General features: G+C 42.6%; 1 protein-coding gene and 1 non-coding gene across 7 annotated transcripts in view; both read left to right on the top strand.

Annotated features, from left to right (window-relative positions):
* COBL (cordon-bleu WH2 repeat protein) overlaps positions 1-14,732 on the top strand; it is a 273,215-nt gene that overhangs the window by 173,706 nt on the left and 84,777 nt on the right. The window lies entirely within an intron of this gene.
* Positions 9,104-9,188, top strand: TRNAQ-UUG. The gene has a single exon. It is a non-coding gene; the product is annotated as a tRNA-Gln (tRNA).

Raw genomic sequence — 14,732 nt, 5'->3', positions numbered from 1 at the left:
CAGTTTTTTCTTGTTGTTTAAACGCTGGGGGACGTGTGAATGCGAGGGGGGTGCCTCTGGTGTTTGGGATGTTTCCTTCTCCCCTGAGGAAGCAGAGGTGAGGCTCTGTATTGTGCTCAGAGGAAGTATCATTCCTTCGTCAAAACAAACACCCGTGTGAACCTGTCGCGCCCCATCCCCGTCACAGAGCCTGCGAAAACAGAGCCGCACAGGAACTTCCTTGGGTGGAGAGGGCAGGGCCATGGATCAGGAGAGTTTGCAGAGAAAGGAAATGGGAGCTATTTTAGTTGGTTCATATCTCCCCTTGGTTACGGGTCCTTTCCCGCCCCCCACACTTGCAGCCACAGAAGCGAGCTTATTTGAAGAAGATTAAAGTCTTCTGTATTTTTAGCCGTCATTCAAGCGTGACATTTATGGAGGCCTCAGCGACAGAATCACAATGAAAAGGGAGCTTGGCTGCTTTCCTACCCGTTGACGTTTTGGTGACACAAAGGAAATTAAAAGCTGGGCTTTATATTATAGAGTCACACGGTTTAAATAGCCGCTGTTTAAGTATGTTGTTCTTAGCCTCCAGCATCGTCATTTTGGCCACTTGGGTTCCTCCTGTCGACCACGTTAACAAGTCTGCGTGTTCCCTGCAACGACACATAGAATCTGGTCAAATCATGATTTCATTGTTTTCCTCACTGCTGCATTTTGCTTCTTTGCATCAGAATACTTTTAGGGCTCTTCCTGATCACCTTGGTAACCAAAAGTCAGAAACAGTGGGCTTTAGAATTCCAATCCATATTTTATTTTTTTGTTTTACTATTTATTTGTTTGACAGGGTGTGGGGGGCAGAGAGAAAGGAGATGGAGAATTTACCATATTTCCTCTTTACTTCCTCCCATACGCTAAGCTCCCCAAAACAGGACTCCAGCAACAAATCTGAAAGCACGTGGCCTGTCTTTGCTGAGGGAATAAGCAACAAGGCAGATATCTCGTTTTTCAGTGAGATATAGTCCTCAGGAGGCTGTGAGGTCTTTCTTTTTTATTACTTTATTTTGTTTTTAAAATTTTTTAGGCTTATTTATTTATTTTGAGAGACAGCGAGCGTGAAGGGTGGGGAGGCAAAGAGAGAGGCAGAAAGAGAATCCCAAGCAGTCTCCACGTTGTCAGCAAAGAGCCCAAGGTGGGCTCGAACTCACCAACCGTAAGATCGTGGCCTGAGCCGAAACCAAGAGTCGGACACTTAACCAACTGAGCCATCCAGGTGCCCCTGTAATGTCTTTCTCATCCATTTGCTGTCTCTACAACTTTGGACGACTCACTCAAAAGGACTTGCCGTTCAACTTTCCGGGGTTCTGTTTCCTCACAAGTAAAATAAGAATAATACCCAGGGCGCCTGGGTGGCTCAGTCGGTTAAGCATCCAACTTCGGCTCAGGTCGTGATCTTGAAGTTCATGGGTTCGAGCCCCGCATCAGGCTCTGTGCTGACAGCTCAGAGCCTGGAGCCTGCTTCGGGTTCTGTGTCTCCCTCTGTCTCTGCTCCTCCCCCGCTCATGCTCTATCTCTGTCTCTCAAAAATAAATAAACGTTAAAAAATTTTTATTTAAATAAGAATAATGCTCATGGCTGTCTGCGTAACCAAGGTTGTTTGGAAGGGCCAATGTGTGACCACGTCTTGGTGGCAGTGCTTACAGAATTAGCAAGAATCTTCAAGGATTGAAAGCCCTGTGTAGATGAGTATTGTTTTTAAGTGAATAATCTTACCATGGGAATACTGTCACCATTGCCCCGTTTATGTGGGCGGCCGCATGGGTTTACTGCAAAGACATTAGTTCAACAGACAGTTGGCTTATGTTTGGGATACAGGATCTTATTTTTTTCCCCTTATAAACTTTACTTACTTTCCAGTTTCCGTATTAACACCGAGAGGCTTAAGGCCCAGTTTCTAAATTTAAAGGTGAAAGGACCTTGCAGATCAGGAACACAGCTTAGCTCTCTTCTTCGTTTACTTTATAAACAAGGGCCCAAGGTTAATGGACTTGCCCGCACGAGCCAGCTGGTAAGTTATGGTTTCTCAAAAAGAGCTTGGTTCTCAGGTTGAAGCTTTACAACTGTTACTCATGAAACTGATACTTCTGTTAGCATTGAGCTAGTTTCTGATATGAACTATTAGAAACTGCGTTATCGTACACATCATTAGGATTACAACAGATTCTGGAATACAGAACCTAGCTAACTACTATGTAACTTCAGAGAAGTAATAAAATCACCAGAGAAGCTTGATTTATAACCAAACTGAGACCATCTCTCTCTGCCAGATAATACCCCTCTGATTTTGATCGGTGTGTTTTAATGTTTTGATTTTCCTGAATTAACGTGTGTCATTTGTGGGACTTTTTGATGTAGTGTAATCTCTACGGCCTTTAAATATAAATGGGGAGATAAAAATACCTGGGTGACTTGGTTGGTTAAGTGTCCAACTCTGGATTTCGGCTCAGGTCATGATGTCCCCTTTTGTGGGATTGAGCCCTGCATTCAGGCTCCATGCTGACAGTGCAGAAGCTGCTTGGGATTCTCTGTCTCTCCCTCTCTCTCTCTGCTCCTCCCGTGCTCGCTCGCTTTCTCTCTCTCTCAAAATAGACAAACTTCAAGTATATATGTATGTATAACGTGTATCTATAGACATATATAGAAATAAAAAGCTTTCCGGCAACTCTGAGACTTTGAAAACTTAATATCGTGTTGGGGAGTCGTGAGTTGCAGAATTTGCTGAGGCGTCTCATGTGATTCCTGGAAGATTAGAAAGCAACGATTTGCAGATGTCCTGCTTCTGTCATTGCTCCTTGTCTGTGGCTGGATCCAGACTGTTCGACGAGTGGGGAGCGTATCTCTGCTTGTCGGGAGGTATGCGGTATACCCGGAGGATGTATGCTTTGCCTGGATTTGAATCAGAGGTGGCACCCACCTAACTGTTATAACCCTGGAGAAGTTATTTCACCTGCAAAGGCCCCGCATGACAAGACTGTAAGATATACTTTTGGCCCTGGTGGCCGGCATACCCTGATGTGGCCCCCAGTGACTCACACCCTTGTATGACCCCCTCTCTTTGGGTGTATTAGGGCCTGTAACCTGCTTCTGCCCCGGGGAATAGGGGATGCCACTGACTTGATTAGGTTCCATTATATGATAAAGGTGATGGGATGTCACTCCCTTGATTACATCTCGTTACGTGAGAGTCCATCTTAGCAGGCCAGAGAGAGAGAGAGAGAGAGAGAGATTGAGATTTCTGTGCTGACCTCAAACAAGCCAGCACTCATGACATGAACTTTCTTGGGAAAAGACCATGTGGCAGGGAAATGCAGGTGGCCTCTCACACCTGAAGATGACCCATAGTCAGAAGCCAGGGCTCTCAGTCAGACAGCTGCAAGGGCAGACACCCTTCCAACAATCTCCGTGAGCTTGCACACAAGCATTCCAGATGGGCATACAGCCTGGATAAGACCCTCGTGAGGGTCTATAACCTCGTGAGACCCTGAATAGATGACCCAGCTTAGCCATGCTTGGACTGCTGACCGTTAAAAACTGTGGCATAGCAAATACGTGTTTGTACTTAAACTACTAAGTTTATGTTAATGGGTTATGGGGCAGGAGAAAATTAGTATATATTCAGGAGATGATATATAGATTCAAGAAAATAATCCATGGTCACCAGCCTTAATGGTCTGGAAAATGAGGACCAGAATTCAGGATGGCCACCAGCATCTGGAAAGTGAGAAAAGAATACCAGGAAAGAGATAGCCAGAGAGCCATAAATTCTCTGGGTAAATTCCATGCAAATCTCTGGCTGAGCCTTGAATCACACATGCAAGAGGCAGGCACCAAGCAGCTTAGCTAAGAGTAAAAGAACTGAACTAAGATTTGAATTACCAGCCAAGGGACAGAATTTTCATTGTGAGTCCACTGAGTTTATTAGTTCCTAAAACAAAAGAATTGATACTTTTCATGAGAATGTAATAGAAGCCAGCATCTCATAAGCATGACATTCGCAATGGCCAGGACACAAGCCAAAATACTCAACAGACGAAAAACCAGGAAAATGTGATCTGTTCCCAAGAGAAAAGACGGTCATCAGAAACCAACCTGGAGGTGACCCAGGTGCTAGGTTTAGCAGACAAAAAATCTACTGCAGCTTATAAATATGCTTCATGCAAAATGAGTGCTTATAATGAATGAAAATAATGGGAAAATCTCAGAAGATAATAAGAACTATAAAAAAGAACCAAATAGAAATTCTAAAATGGAAAAAACACCATATCTTCAATAAAAACGATACTGGATGGGCTTAGCAACAGAATGAAGGTAACAAAGTAAAAAGGCAGTGAAGTTGAAGATAAATCAATAGAAATGTTCCGATTTTAAGAAGAGAGAGAAAAAAAATTGAAATGAGAATAAAGCCTCAAAGACCTGTGGAACACTACTAAAATATCTGGTGTTTGTCAATAGAGTCCCAGAAGAACAGAGAAAAAAAAAATTTGAAGAAACAACAAGGACCAAGGTTTCCCAAATTTTGTAAGAGACGCACATTGACAGATTTAAAAAGTTTAGGCATCTGGGTGGCTCAGTCGGTTAAGCATCCAACTTCGGCTCAGGTCATGATCTCATAGTAAATGAGTTCGAGCCCCGCCTCGGGCTCTGTGCTGATGGCTCAGAGCCTGGAGCCTGCTTTGGATTCTGTGTCTCCCTCTCTCTCTCTCTCTGCTCTCTCCAGTTCATGCTCTGTCTCTCTCTCTCTCAAAAATAAATAAACATTAAAAAAAAATTTTTAAATAAAAAAAAATATAAAGTTCCGTGAATCCAAACCAAAATTTAAAAACACAGTAACAACAACTAAGGTACATTGTAGTGAGATTGCTTAAAAACAGACTTCAGGAGAAAAATCTAAACTAGACAAAAACAACATTTTGAAAACTGCTGAATTTATCATCAGAAACAATGGACGCTAAGTAATCGTGGAAGAGAATCTTCAAAGTGACGACAGACAGTAACTACTGTGAGTTCATAATTCGTTGTCTGGCAAAAATAGCCTTCAAGAGTGAAGTCTAAAGAAAGATATTTTCAGATTAAAATAAAGAATCTTTTGCTGTCAGACCTGCACAAACGTAACAGTAATGGAAAATTTCAGACTGGAGGGCAGTAATACCCAATAGAAACTGGGAATTTTTGAAAGGAATAAAGAATACAAAAACATGGTAAATATCTGAGTAAATGTAAAGGACTGGTTATTGTCTTTAGACCTCTAACATGTAAACGCTAATATATATGCCAACTATAACATAAAATATAGAAGGGCAGGATAAATAGATCTTTACAATTGCAAGGTATCCACATTTGATCTAAAGCATTAATACTTAATCTAAATGGACTGTAAAAGTTCAGGACCCATACTGTAATCCTCATACCGGCCATTAAAAACAAATAATAGAGGTTAGCTAAAAAGCCAGTGGATGAATTTTTCCCCCTCTGAGCTGTTATTTTCCAATGTGATTTGTCTGTTTCTCACTCTAATTCTGTCAGCTTTGCTTCATGTATTTTGAAGCTATTATTAGCCACACACACATATATGATTACTAAAACTTTCTGGGGCACCTGGGTGGCTCAGTCGGTTCAGCGTCCAACTCTTGATTTCGGCTCAGGTCATGATCTCACGGTTCATGGTTTCAAGCCCCACGTCAGGCTCCATGCTGACAACGTGGAACCTGCTTCAGATTCTCTGTCTCTCCCTCTCTCTCTCCCCTTCCCCTGCTCATGTTCTCTCTGTCTCTCTGTCTCTCTCTCTCTCTCTCTCAAAATAAATAAATAAATAAACATTTAAAAAATTATTTAAAAACTTCCCGATGCATCGACTCCTTTATGATTATGAAATGTCCATCTGTAACTTTGGCAATACTCGTTCTTAACCTCTATTTTATATATTATTCGTATAGCCAGTCCAGCCTCCTGTGCCTACTGTTTACACAGTGTCTTTTCCTGTCCATTCAGTTTTAACCAACTTACGTCTTTTAAAATATTTTTTTTTGTAGACGACATTAATCTATTCTGACAATCTAGAGATTGTCCTTTTAACTGTAACACTAAGCATTTCATGTAATTGTTGATATGATCAAGTTTAGGTATGTCAGCTTATAATTTGTTTTCTGGGTTGTCCCTCCTATTTTTTTTTCTTACTTTACTTTGGATTTTTTTTTTTATTTATTTTTTTTCTTTTTCAACGTTTATTTATTTTTGGGACAGAGAGAGACAGAGCATGAACGGGGGAGGGGCAGAGAGAGAGGGAGACACAGAATCGGAAACAGGCTCCAGGCTCTGAGCCATCAGCCCAAAGCCCGACGCGGGGCTCAAACTCACGGACCGCGAGATCGTGACCTTGCTGAAGTCGGACGCTTAACCGACTGCGCCACCCAGGCGCCCCTGGATTTTAAATAAATATAATAAATAAGGAGATTTAACTAGTAATCAAAAACCTCCCAACAAAGAAAAGCCCAGGACCAGATGATTCAATGAGTGAATTTTACCATTCAAAGAATAATTAATACCAATCCTTCTTAACCCCTTTTAAAAAATAGAAGAGGGCGTACTTCCAAACTTGTTTTATAAGGCTAGCATTACCCTGATAGCAAAGCCAGACAAAGACACTGCAGGAAAATGACAGGCCGATATCTTTGATAAACGTAAGTGCAAAAGTCCTTAATAAAATAATAGCAAATTAAGTTCAACAGCACATAAACCACAACCAAGTGAAATTTGTCCCTGGGGTATAAGAATGGTTCAACACGTGCAAATCAATGAATGTCATACACCACATGAACAAAACGAAAGCATAAAACACGATCATCTCGGTAGATGTAGAAAACACATTTGACCATGTTTAATATTCATTCATGATTTAAACTCTCAGCAAAATACATATGGAAGGAACTTACCTCAACCCCCTGCAGGCCATAGGTGAAAAGCCCACATCTAACATCCAAGTCAATAAGAAAAATTTGAAAACTTTCCTTATTAGATCCAATATGAGGCAGGGGTGCCCAGTTTAATCACTTCTATTCAACACAGAAATCTTAGGCAGAACAATTAGACAAGAAAAAGAAATGAAATCCAAATTAGAAAGGAAGAAGTAAAATTATCTTTTTGTATATGACATGGTCATATATGTACAAAACTCCAAAAACTCGACAACAAGAAAAAAACAGGTAGGGGCGCCTGGGTGGCTCAGTCGGTTAAGCATCCGACTTTGGCTCTAGTCATGATCTCATGTTCATGAGTTCAAGCCCCACGTTGGGCTCTGTGATGACAGCTCAGAGCCTAGAGCCTGCTTCAGATTCTGTGTCTCCCTCTCTCTGTGCCCCTCACCTGCTTGTGCTCACTCTCTCTCTGTCTCTCTCAAAATAAGTAAGCATAAAAAATTTTTAAAAACTGATATAACAAATAAATTTAGTAGCGCTGCAGAATATAAAATTAACATACAAAATCAGTCACATTTCTGTATGCAATGAACCATCCAAATAACATGAAGAAAATTAAAGAAGACACAGATGAATGGGAAGGTATCCCATGTTCGTGGATTGGAAGAAATTAGTATTGTTAAAATGTCCATACAGTCGTCTACAGACACAAGTATTGCAATCCCTACCAAAGTCCCAATGTCATTCTTTTCAGAAATAGAAAAAGCAATCCTAAAATTCATATGGAACTACAAAAGGCTCTTAATAGCCAAAGAAATCTTGAGGAGGAAGGGGGAAAGGAGAGGGAGAAGGAGAAACTGGGGGCATCACACTTCTTGATTTGAAAATATATTACAGAGCAGTGGTAATCAAAATGGTATGGCACTGACCTAAGAACAGACATAAAAAACAATAGAACAGAATACAGACCCCCTCCCCAAACAAATCCACACATCTACAGTCAAGTGATCTTAAACAAGGGTGCTAAGAACACACAATGAGGAAGAGCTATTCTCTTTAGTAAATGGTGATGGAAAAACAGGATATTCACATGCAGAAGAGAGAAATTGGACCTTCATCTTGGCCCGTGTACAAATATCAGCTCAAAACATATGAAAGACTTTAGTGTAAGACCTGAAACCATGAAACTACTGGAAGAAAACAGGCAAAATGCTAATCAGCATTGGTCTGGGCAAAAATTTTTGAGTATGACATCAAAAGCACAGACAACAAAAGCAAAAAGTAAGTGGGATTGTCTCAAACTAAAAAGCTTTTACATAGCAAAGGAAGCAATCAACAAAGTGAATTGGCAACGTACAGAATTTGCAAATCACATATTTGATGGATTAATGTCTAAAATATATAAAATACCCATATGACTCAATAGAAAAATAGTAATAATAATAATAATAATCTAACCAAAAATGGGCAAAGGACTTGAACTTCTTTCTTTTTAAATTTTTTTAGCATTTATTAATTTTTGAAAGACAGGGAGAGACAGAGTGTGAGTGGAGGAAGGGCATGGGGGGGGGTGCGGATACAGAATCCAAAGCAGGTTCCAGGCTCTGAGCTGTCAGCACAGAGCTCGATGCAGGGCTCGAACTCATGGACCTCGAGAACATGACCGGAGCCGAAGTCAGATGCTTAACTGACCGAGCCACCCAGGTGCCCTGAACAGACATTTTTTTCCAAAGAAGATCTACAAATGGCAGGGTCGTGAGTTCAAGCCCCATGTTGGGCATGGATCCTACTTAAAATAAAAATAAAAATAAAGGAATATCATCAAAAAGATGAGATAACAAGAGCTGGCAAAGATGTGGAGAAAAAGGAACCCTTGTGCCCTGTGGTGGGAATGCCAACTGGGGCAGCCACTGTGGACACCAGTATGGAGGGTCCTCAAGAAATTTAAAAATAGAAATACTGTATGATCCAGTGATTACACTTTGGGGTGTACATTTGAAAAAAATGAAATCAGGTTCTTGAAGAGGTATCTCCACCCCCATGTTCATTACCGCATCATTTACAACAGCCAAGACATGGAAATAACTGAAGTCTATTGATGGATGAATAGATAAAAATGTGTCCCCATTAAAAAAATAATAATAAGGTGGGGCGCCTGGGTGGCTCAGTTGGTTAAGCGTCTGACTTTGGCTCAGGTCATGATCTCACGGTTCGTGGGTTCGAGCCCCACATCGGGCTCTGTGCTGACAGCTCAGAGCCTGAAGCCTGCTTCAGATTCTGTGTTTCCCTCTCTCTCTGCTCCTGCCCTGCTCACACTCTGTCTCTGTCTCTCAAAAAGTGAATAAACATTTAAAAAAATTTTTTTAAATAAAATAAGGGAATCCTGCCATTTGCAACAACATGGATGAACCTGTAAAGTATTATGCTAAGTAGAATGTCACACAGAGAAAGACTGTATTATTTCACTTCTATGTGAATCTCAAAAAACAAAAACAGAAAATAGTTGCATAGAAATAGTAGGTGGGGGTGGTGGGGGCAAGGGGGTGTGGGTGAAGGGGGCCAAAACATATAAACATCCAGTTATAAGATGAATAGGTTCTGGGTGTTAAAGTATGACAGGGTGACTATAGGTAAAAATACTATATTGCGTATTTGAAAATTGCTAAGAAGGTAGAATTTAAATATTCTTATCATTTAAAAAAATGATTTGTGTGAAGTCAAGGATGTGTTAACTAACTATATTGTGTTGATCATTTCACAGTATGTACGTGTATTGAATCATCACATTGTACACCTTAAACTTACACAACGTTATATATCAATTGTATCTCAGTCAAAGTGGAGAAAAATAAATGATCTAAGTCAAAGAAGCAGGAACATAGGAAATTAGACACTACAGTTGACCTTGAACAAGGCAGGGGTTGGGGCACTGACCCCCTGTGCAGTTGAAAATCCATGTATAACTTTTGACTCCCCCCAAACTTAACTGTTAATAATGAGGGCCATGAGGCATTACTGTTTACTGTAATATGCAATTTACCAGAGAGACAACCTGCTTGTGCAGAGATGATTAGCATCACAATGACATTTTTTAATGTTTGTTTATGTTTAAGAGAGAGAAAGAGAGAGAGGGAGAGAAAGGCAGACAGAGAATCCCAAGCAGGCTCCACACTGTCAGTTCAGTTCATCTGTGAGGTTTTCCAGATTGTTTCACATCTCCAAAAAATTTTCCAAGAATTCATTGAAAAAAATCTGCATAGAAGTGGACCCACATACTTCAAACCCATGTTGTTCAAGGGCCAGCTGTATTTTGCACTGGATAAAAATGAAGATAGAACATTAAAATTCATGGGATGCATCTAGAGCAATGTTCATGGGGAATCTTACCACTTTAAAGGTTTATATTAGACAAGAAGGAGTGTTAAAAATCGAAGATTCAAAGTTCTATCTTATGCAGCTAGGAAAAGTAGAACAAAATAAATCCAAAGGGGGAAAAAAAAAAAAAGAGCAGACATCAATGAAACCAAATGCAGAAAAATAAACAGAGAAATTGAATGAAACTAAAGCTGTTTCTTTGAAGTGGTCAAAACATGCTCCACTCCTATCTAGATTGGTGTAAAAAACAAAGGGCACATAAATCCCCGGTGTGAAGAAAGATGGCTTGTTCACATTAAAAAGATAAAAGAGGAGGGACACCTGGGTGGCTCAGTCAGTTAAGCATCCGACTTCGGCTCAGGTCATGATCTCACAGTTCGTGAGTTTGAGCCCCACGTCGGGCTCTGTGCTGACAGCTCAGAGCCTGGAACCTGCTTCAAATTCTGCGTCTCCCCCTCTCTCTGCCCCTCCCCCACTCATGCTCACTCTTTCTGTCTCTCTCTCTCTCTCAAAATATAAAGATTAAAAACAAATTTTTTAAGATAAAAAGGAAGTGGTGTGACCTTTATACCAGTGATTTTGAAAACTTACATGAAATGGACGAACCCATTGAAAAATACAACTTACCCACCTTGACACAGGCTGAAACAAACAATCCGAATAGCACAGGGATGGTAATGGTGGTCCCTGCAAATCTGCAGCGTTTGGATGTGTGTTCTCCGGCTCCACCAACCATTTCGAGAGCCTGCCCCGTGCTTCAGCGAGATCCCTAAACGCTCTCGCAGCACTAGCGATGGGATGTAGAAAATAAACAAGAGAACAACTACAGGTTTTTTTGAGGACAGTGAGGAAGATAAACTAGCGATGTGACAGGGTGGCTGATTCAGATTCTCAAGTTGGGGACACTCTTCTCTGTGCCAAGAACCGAAGACTGGGAAGGAGCTGGCCACGTGACAATCTGGGACACTCAAGTGTCAGGCAGCGGGGCGCATACAGCAGAGACTGTGAGTCAGGACATGCTCATGTGCCAGGACAGAGACTGGGTGAGGTGTCGTTTGCAGAAAGACGTCAGGGTCAGACTGCTCATTAGCCCAAGTTTGTGTCACGTGCCCGACGAAAGATGACAAGCAAAGCGATCTGTTTGCTTACGGCACTCTTTTCTCCCACCTCTGTCACAGAAGTGAGCTTTGCAGACTTGTTTCTTTTTTTTTTTTAATTTGTTTGTTTTTTAATTTCCATCCAAGTTAGTTAGCATATGGTGTAACAATGATTTCAGGAGTAGATTCCTTAATGCCTCTTACCCATTTAGCCCATCCCCCCTCCCACCACGCCTCCAGTAACCCTCTGTTCTCTATATTTCAGAGTCTCTTAGGGGCGCCTGGGTGGCTCAGTCAGTTAAGCGTCTCACTTCAGCTCAGGTCATCATCTCACGGTTTGTGGGTTCGAGCCCCGTGTTGGGTTCTGTGCTGACAGCTCGGAGCCTGGAGCCAGCTTCAGATTCAGTGTCTCCCTCTCTCTCTGCCCCTTCCCACTCATGCTCTGTCTTTCTAAAAAATAAACATTAAAAAAAAATTTTAAAAAGTAAATAAACATTCTAAAAAAAAAGCTCTTCTGTTTTGTCCCCCTCCCTGTTTTTATATTACTTTTGCTTCCCTTCCCTTACGTTCAGCTATTTTGTCTCTTGAAGTCCTCATATGAGTGAAGCCATATGACAGTTGTCTTTTTCTGACTAATTTTGCTTAGCATAAATACGCTCTGGTTCATCCACCTAGTCGCAGACTTGTTTCTGTAGCACGGGGGGAACGGCGTTGGAATCTCAGTCTGTCTGGTGACCGTTCACGGTAGAGCATGCCACTGATGCGGACTTGGTTCTGGGAAGTGTTCTTCAGCGACATGATAGCAAATCGTGCCGGGGTCCTTGCACGCTTCAGCTGTGCTTATTTCCTTCAAGCAGGAAAAAAAAAAAAATCATTACAACGAAAAGCCTTGGAGCGCATGTTCGCAGGGTCCCTGCAGAATGGTTGCCACACGGGCACCACACGGGTCCCCTTGCTACCCTTCCGTAAACACCTGGTGTGACGCTGTCCACAGTCCCCAGCCCTACGGAAACAGCGTTAGCCTGGGGACCGGTTCACTACGATCTCTTGGATCGTGGCGTTTTCTCCGAAGCGTGCGATTTTTGTTTTGGAAAACAAGGTTTGTGTTCATTGCCCAACTCAAAATGCTTTGTATTAGTTCTGCATGTGGGACAGTCAGCCCTTAGCAGCACGTCCTGTCGGAAAGCCACACGTGCGGATCAGACCCTGAGGGCCGCGCGGTGGTGAAGGCAGACGTGTGTGGGAAGACGGGGGTCTCCTGTATGGAGACCCAGAGTCTAGGTTTCGGGTCTCTCAGCCACGGCTTAATATAGCTCTTCAGCAGTGCGGAGAGGATCAGCAGAATAACCTAGAAGACGCACGCATTTGCCAACGCTGCATTTCACATCCTGTGTGGCCTCCCGATAAAGAGGCCAACCAGGGACGTGTGTGTGGATTTAGGTCATACGGAAATGCTTCGACCCCATCACAGCCTCTTGGTTATCTTCAGGCAGTGCACATAAAACAGGCAATCTTGGGTTGTCTGAAGGGAGCCACCCTTCCTTCCGTCACGTTCAAGTTTCGTTTTTCTAGTAAACTGACGCGCTCAGTGCTGAAAACGGCAAATAACACACTTGCGACCTGGAAGAGAAACCACCTCAACGAATATTGAAAAGGGCCGATTCCTTCATAAAGGACTCCTTCAACCGTAGAAAATCGGTTTTGTGGGGTTTTTTCAGAACCTATTGTTTTGGGAGATGTAATCACAACAAAAGAAGAACACTATTTCTTTGTGTTCTCTGTGCGTTTCCGTTTGCCTTTCTGCGTTTGCCAAGGAGCGGGATGTGAAGGAGTCACTTTAATCCGTGGAGCTGAGTGACGGCAAAATCTTCCGGTCGCTGAACCACCGTAACAAAGACCATTTTGGAGGAGGAGAGAGAAAATTCTCGGAGGAGGATGTCAGAAAAGGAAGGGCCTATGGTTTCTCACTGGAAACCCTATAAACGATAGCGACGGTTATTCATAATAGCTTTCACTGCCCGTTGCATAATTCTAATAGCTGATAGAATCGGGAGGCCTGATTCAGTCTTCATGATGTACATGCCGCGCCTTTTGTTTCCATCGTATGTTCTGAGTATCGGTTTGCACTAGACCCAAGAGTCTCGCCGGAATCCCTGTCCTAAAATGAGCAACACCCGTGATGAAGCGTAGACACTCCACAAATAAGCGGTCACCTGCAGTGACATCTGTTCCCTGGGTCTCACTGAGGAAGGAGGAAGAGCACATGCGTCTCCGTGCCAAAGGATCTTTATCATCTCCGGGAGAAAGTTAAGAGGTCGGAGTCTCCCCCATGTCAAGGAGGAGTAATATTACTACACTTACCATCATTTGTAGGAGTTTTAAGTTTTGATTATGGGCCACAGTCTGTGAACAGCACAAGGCTCAGGGGGTGGTGTCTAAGAGTGTCCAAAGCTGCTGGCACCAAGAAGATGCGCATGTTTTGGGGTTTTTTTTTTTGTTTTTCTTTTTAATTTTTTAAAAATGTTTTATTTATTTTTCAGGCAGAGAGAGAGCATGAGCAGGGGAGGGGCAGAGAGAGAGGGAGACACAGAATGAGAAGCAGGCTCCAGGCTCTGAGCTGTCAGCCAGAGCTCAACGCAGGGCTCGAACCCACAAACCGTGAGATCATGACCTGAGCCGAAGTGGGACGCTTAACTGACTGAGCCACCCAGGCACCCCTTTGCACACGTTTTATGTGCCAACACAGAGCTAGGTGAGGGCCACTAAAGCCAATGGGGAACTTGTCCAGGACCTTCGCGCAATACGCACAGTGTGCATTGTGTTTATCTGAGCCCTTGGCTTTCGTGCAGGGGCTCCTTGGTGTGGGCTGCAAGGCAGTGCCAAAAGTGACCCCTACACAAGGAAGCATCATAGCCCTCGGTGCTTGGGGAGGTGACATGTGGAAACCCCGTGAAAGATCTGGTGAGCACAGTGGCTGTGTTAACTTGCACCCCCCAAGAAACCCCCTCAGGACTAATGGGGAGTTCCATGACAGGAGGGGCTGCTTGCTTGTCTTGATGGCCTTGGGAGGTAATTTCAGATTTATAGGTGACTTCATGTGTTAATAATAAGCTATATTTATATTTTAGTGGCCTGTATGTTAGATATGTTCTGTAGTTCATGCTTCCAACTTTTCTTCAGGGGCCAAAAAAACAAAAAAAAAGTAATCCACAGAAATTTCAAGAAAGCAGTCCAGATTCCATCAATGACAAACTGGAATAGAAATGCTTTATTGGGGCGCCTGGGTGGCGCAGTCGGTTAAGCGTCCGAC

This window comes from Leopardus geoffroyi, chromosome A2 (genome assembly GCF_018350155.1).
Source record: "Leopardus geoffroyi isolate Oge1 chromosome A2, O.geoffroyi_Oge1_pat1.0, whole genome shotgun sequence".
Taxonomy (NCBI): Eukaryota; Metazoa; Chordata; class Mammalia; order Carnivora; family Felidae; genus Leopardus; species Leopardus geoffroyi.
Note: the sequence above shows the minus strand (reverse complement) of the source record. Positions and strands in the feature narration are given on the sequence as shown.